This window comes from Alosa alosa, chromosome 8 (genome assembly GCF_017589495.1).
Source record: "Alosa alosa isolate M-15738 ecotype Scorff River chromosome 8, AALO_Geno_1.1, whole genome shotgun sequence".
NCBI lineage: Eukaryota > Metazoa > Chordata > Actinopteri > Clupeiformes > Clupeidae > Alosa > Alosa alosa.
This window is the reverse complement of record NC_063196.1, coordinates 25,438,408-25,444,570: the sequence shown is the minus strand read 5'-3', so window position 1 is coordinate 25,444,570 and position 6,163 is coordinate 25,438,408. Positions and strand designations below refer to the sequence as shown.

At 42.4% G+C, this 6,163-nt stretch overlaps 1 pseudogene; it reads left to right on the top strand.

The window, feature by feature from the left end:
• On the top strand, positions 1 to 4,584 carry LOC125298817 (annotated as a pseudogene).
• Positions 4,585 to 6,163: the final 1,579 nt, after the last annotated feature.

Sequence of the window (6,163 nt, the reverse complement as noted above, 5' to 3'; positions counted from 1 at the left end):
TCTCTGTGGGTTTCAGTCTCTAAGATGGACATGCAACGGTAATTTAAAAATGACATGGACACTCTTCAATGCGAGGTGCGCAGGCTCCGCACGCGCGGGACGCCGGTGCGCTGGCCCAGCTTGGGAGCCCAGGAGCACGACAACTGGTTTACCTGCACACTGCGCCACACCGAGGGACTCAGTGTTTGTTATCACTTTTTTCCTCAGACATAGTCCTACTGTTACGCAGCCAGACCTCCAACAGTGGATTCCAGTTGCAGATAAAGACATAATCAGCACCACAGGTAAAGTCAGTGTCATTGCTGTGTATTTAGAGAACAGAGTAGGATAATAACTGTGGTAATAATACCATACAGTTTATGCCTTTCCACATGCGTCTGTTTCTGTGCCTGGCCAGCTGTAATGTTGATGTTCAGCAACACCCCCACTGTGGTGGTCGGCCTGATGAAGGAGCAGACCCTGAACTGTGAGTTTGCTGTAGACCACAAGTCAGCCCACCTCACTGTGGAGTGGCACCTGCAGCGCAAAGGCCACCGCTCCAAGCTCTTCAGCTACTCCAGCCACACGGGCCAGAGTGAGGGCAGTGGTGTGTCTGTGAAGGCCATTGCTAAGGGAGACGCGTCTCTCAAGATCCCCCTCACAAGGGAAACCAGTGAGGGCACCTACGTCTGCTCGGTGCACGTACCCCCAATCTCCGGCAGTCACAGCATGGCCCTGCAGCTCATGGGTGAGAGACTCTTACGGGGGGGAAAAAACATGACATGACTCAAAAAGATCAAATTTTATAGGATTTATAGGAAAAAAATAGGATTAGTGTTTGTTTACAGTCTTTACACTTTACAAAGCACTCCATTTTCAGCCTTGGTCAGTCATGCACCATTCCGTTCAAATAATCAACCTTTCGCCAGAATAATGAACCATTTTTAATGGTTCTGTCATGTTTTGCTTGACCAGCATTTCTGAATTAGGCTAAAGCTGAAACCTTTAATCCTGTGCTTCATGCTCTTCCTGCACTTCAACTTTTTCAGAGCCTCCCCGTGTGTCCCTGAATGTGAACTCTGAGGTGTCTCCGTCTGAGGGGGAGTTGCAGAGAGTGGAGTGTGTGGCAACAGACTACTACCCCCTGGACGTGCACATGGAGTGGTTGAAGGAGTCTCTTACCCCGGGGGCAAGCCACATGCCTGAGGTGCTGAAGGTTGTCACGTTCTCCAACCACAGCAACAATCCGGACGGCACCTACTCCCTCACTGCCCACTTCCTGCTCAAGCCCACCCCCCAGGACTCTGGGTACAGCTACACATGCAGGGTGTCGCACGATGCTCTGCAAATGCCCATCCGGAAGAGCTTCACCCTCAGTGTCACAGGTTAGTAGCTTACTGTCACAGAGTTATGATTAAAACTGTACATATTAAATCATGCAGGATTTTAAACATAGCTCTTAACATAGCTTTTAATGTCCTCCTGGCTTTGCTGCTCTTATCGATGTCTATTTCTATGCTAGCATGCATGATGAATCTTAAAGTCATGTAAGCGACCAGTAAAGAAAATATAGTTGTTGAGTTTTTTTTTGTTTGTTTCCTGACAGAGAAAGATTCATATCTCATATCTTCATACCTCCTTTTCTGGCAATAATTGGAATCCTGGCTTTGCTGCTGTCCAAACATGCAGGTACATAAATAGCCTCCTGTGTTACTGTAATTTATTTTGTGACAGGTTTCAACACAATATGAGTCTATTTTACACATTGAATGTTTAGCAATGTACTAACATATTATAACTTACTTTTTCTGTTGCAGGATCAAAAGCATAAGGGAAATCGCATATCCACGAAGATATTGAGTATTTCCCACAGGGAAGGAATTGACGACTAGAATGGAGGATCCATCGCTATAAGGGGTTCACCAAGAGTTGCTGATCTGCAAGTTGGATTTCCAGTGTCTACTCTGATCAGACTGCTCGGACTTCAGATCTGGGTTTCCAGAGCTCTACAGATGGCCCAACGAGATTTCAAGAACACTGTGCTCTGTGTTGCTCAGCCTACGGCAAGACACTCGCCATCATCCATGGACTTGACTCGTTTGTTGTCTCTGTCTATGTCTTCGAGTAAAATTCTTTGAGTGGCCTCTTGTATTAGAAATGTTTAGGCCTACTTTACTTTTTTTTACTTTTTTGGAAGCACTCAAACAACGGGTCAATATTAGATGTTCATTTGAATTGCACTATAGACTCCATTGGACTCCTTGGATTAAGCCGAGTACAACACACCCTATGATGATGGAACTCATTTACAGTTTGGAAGATGACTGATCCATTTGGTTTTTGATTAAAGGAATCAAGGAAACTGTTTTAGCCTATTTATTTGTGTAATGCTTATTTATGTTAAATAAATATACTTGATTTCTTTCCAGCCTCTGAGTGGTTTTTAAGTGGTTTGAGTTGAGTTGAATCACTGATGTAACATTTACATTTATTAATTTGGCAGATGCGATTATCCAAAGCAACTCAGCAATAAGGGAGTGTGTCTGCATGTCCTGAAAATAATAAGACACAATAAATTTGTTTCACAATTTTGGACTAGGCCTACATGCAAACACATGGGTCATTCTATAATTTGGGGTACATTTCAAGTGTAGAGAGAAACCAAAAAAAGAATGAGTTTTTATCATTAAACCTTTTTATAGTCATAGAACACACTTCAAAGTTAACATGTATTTGCTGATCTCAAACCTGTAAGACATCAAGTATTTATTTGAAAAAATTATGCAAAAACAGCAATAACATCCTCTTTTAGGAAGTGATTGCCAACTGGGTTTAGCCCCTGTAAGCCTTTCATTATTTTGCAACTGGGCATTGAAAAACGCTTCTCCATTTCCCCAATAAGGGAGTCCATTATGGGCAGGAATATGTTCCACTTTTGATGGACATAAGAAAAATTATGCAAAAACAGCAATAACTCTGTTAAAGGAACACATACAATTGCTGTGGCTAGGCAAATTTGTAAAACTCCCCAGCCTCAGGGACCTTTTTGTGACCAAATCAACAATGACCAAATTTAAGCAATGAGCATTGCATCCTCATTGCTCTTCAAAGGTCTCCCTGATGGTCTCACATAAAAGCATATTTGGCCACCTGTTTAAATTCTTGTCTTTGCACCCTGAGCACCAGCCACTCATTCCAACACTTTGGTACTGCAGACAATCTATCAAAAAGGTTCCTATACAGGCAATGCCGCTGACAGGCCCATCTGGTGTCGCTGAGGCTTTGGTTCCCCACTAAATTCTCCTTTTGTATTCAAGGCCATACTGCTCTATACAAGAGATGATTTTGTGTACATAAAAGCAGATAAGGAGCTGGCATCCAAAATGTTCAAGCTTCCCAAAAAGCCTAAGAAGCCATCTGTTCCTTCCGCCTAAAAGCCCTCCGGCTCCCTCATAATAATACCTTAGGACTATAGACAATTGCTCCTTTTTGCTGAGATCTTTTGTTTCATCAGCTGTAACAGAGAAGTACTGACTAGATTTGACTTCTTTTAGTATGTCCTCCTGGACCATCCCTGCCAGGATTTGTAATATTTCGTTTTGAATATTTTGGAAGTATACATCGCATTAAGGGGGCCTTCTGATAGTCTTTTTTTTGAATAAAAGAATCATGATCTCCTACTAAGTGCAAAATCTCAAGGAAATTGCCTCTGTTCCTAGACTCATCATTTTCATTATGTCCACGCTGAGCTATATTTTGTGTTGCAGTAAGACGCAATTCCTGACTTATAGTCTTTATGTATTGTTGATTCTCTTTTATCTGTTTGCGATTCTCATCATTCATCATGCCTAATACTGATATGTTGCGTTTCACCATCTGTTGATGCTCTCGCCATGTGCTCATTGCATTCAAATGCGCCTCAGATTTGGAATGTACACTAAAGCCACCATCTTTAAAAGTGGCCTTGCGCCAGTTTTTGTATCCCTCAGAAGAGGTATAATCAGTTTTGCTAGATGAAAAATGCCGGCATGCAAAGCAATACGCATCATACCACTGTCCTTGAAAGCTCCTCCTTGCCCCTCCCTGCATGGTTTTGGGAAATACCTTTAACATAGGTTGTGTTGGATCATCTGCCTTCAGCTTTGATATATCTGAGAAGAGAAAACAAAAAAACACAAATCACAATCACAGCACTGACAACATGTTACAATTTTTGTTGCACTTATCTAAACAAGATCAGTTTTAATTTTGCTGCCTAGAGTTGGACATGTCTTTACAGCAGTGATTCAACGCACCATGAGGGCCAGCTTGACATCCGCTGCTCTTAGCCATCTCTCCAGCTTCACTTTCACATTATTCACTGATTTGCCCTCTCTCTCGTCCTACATTTCCCTCTTCTTCAGTGGGCTGCTCCAGCCCCCAATGCTGCTCATGACCCTCATACTGACCCTGCCTCTCGTGCTGCTCATGACCCTCATACTGATCCTGCCTCTCGTGCTGCATCTGGCCCTCTGTCTGCTCCAGTCTCTCCTGCTGCTCCTGAACCCTGGTCTGCTTCTGGCCCTCGGTCCGTTCCAGTCTCTTGTGCTGCTCATCTTTGTCTAACTTCTCTCCAGTCCCCTGGTTTCTCTCCCTGTCTTCTTCACCTGTGTCCAGTTCCCCCCTTTTTTTCTTTGGTTGGAAAAAACTTGGCTATGCCAAACCTTTTCATTTTGCATCCTAATCTGACCTGCAGTTTGTCAAACGTAAAAATAGCATGTTGGTTAAAATCATGTCATACAATTCCTATTCATCTATCCATATCAATTGAATCATAATCCTTAGTAAAATGTAAATACTTGACTAGACACATAATATTGTGTATTCCCATGAGAAGTTTTTTTTTGCTAACAATGCTGCAGAGCCATGAACAGCTGTTATCAACAATGTTACTGTTTATGTTCTCTCTACTTGATCATGATTTTTGCAAGTTTGGTCATGGCACCAACACATTGTATGAAATACCACTGTCTTCAATAAACCAACAGTTTTGTACCAAGGCTGCCAAAAGTCTGCTGGTTGAAGACTTTGGTGATATTCAGATGTGGAATGTAGCCTAACTAATTACCTCAACTCAAATTACCACAATTAAGTAGGTTTTCTTGTACTTTTAATGTATTTTTTTTAACAAAAATGCACTCACTTCAATAAGTTGAAGTAATTGTACAGAAATATATTTCAAATTGCATACGCTACCAAAATGTGGTTAGTCATGCATCAGATGCTGTGCTGGCCTCAGCTTTCTGTTGGTTCATCTACAAGCAAACCCAATTAAATATTTAACTGGAATCTAAACAATTACATCTCATGCACTAAGCATGTGATGTGCTGATATCAGCTTCAAATGTCTAGACTAGTAGCCTACTCTGAGTAGGGTTTGATAGTGGGCTACTTTTATTTGTTGTGATTGAGTAGAATTTCAGTCATGTAGGGCTAACTGCAAAATGTGTGGTCAACCAGAGAGAAAACGGTAACGTTGTTGATAACAGGTGTCCACGTGATTCAAACGTGCGGTGTGCATCATCAGCTTATGACACCGCTTAGATATCTCCGTTTAATTTGGCATGTCGAACATTTTTTCAAAATTGGATAGTATCTGGGAAAGTGGATGCATGCCAATTTTGTGACAGCAGTAGTTTTAATCAAAGGGTATAAACTAGCAACACACAGAAAGAGTTATCTGACCTGACTATCATCGATAAATTCGATGAGACAACAAAGTATTGCGGATGTAAATAACGTAACAATGTGGTTGTTGCAGTGTTAACTGTCTGCTTATGGACTTTTTTTTTTTACTTGGTGTCAAACTTACCTCTAAACTCACTGCAAACGGCTTATCAGCCTCTCTTCTCCGACACACTGCGTGCTCCGAGACACTGCCAGACTGCCCTGCTACCAATGGTGGAATTTCGCGGGGGTCGCTGCCGTGCTGGTGGTGGGTGAACCCATTGTGAGGGGGAGGGGATTCTAAATCGGCGATTTCTGTTTGAGAGGAGTTTGGTGCGGGTCTCCTTGGCCGTCAACGACTAGGCTATGAACATAAAATATACTTATATTTATTTTTTTATCTGATTTATAAATGGGGTGGCAACAGGGGTGGCAAGACTGTCTCTCAGAGGTGGCAGCTGCCACCCTTGCCACCCCG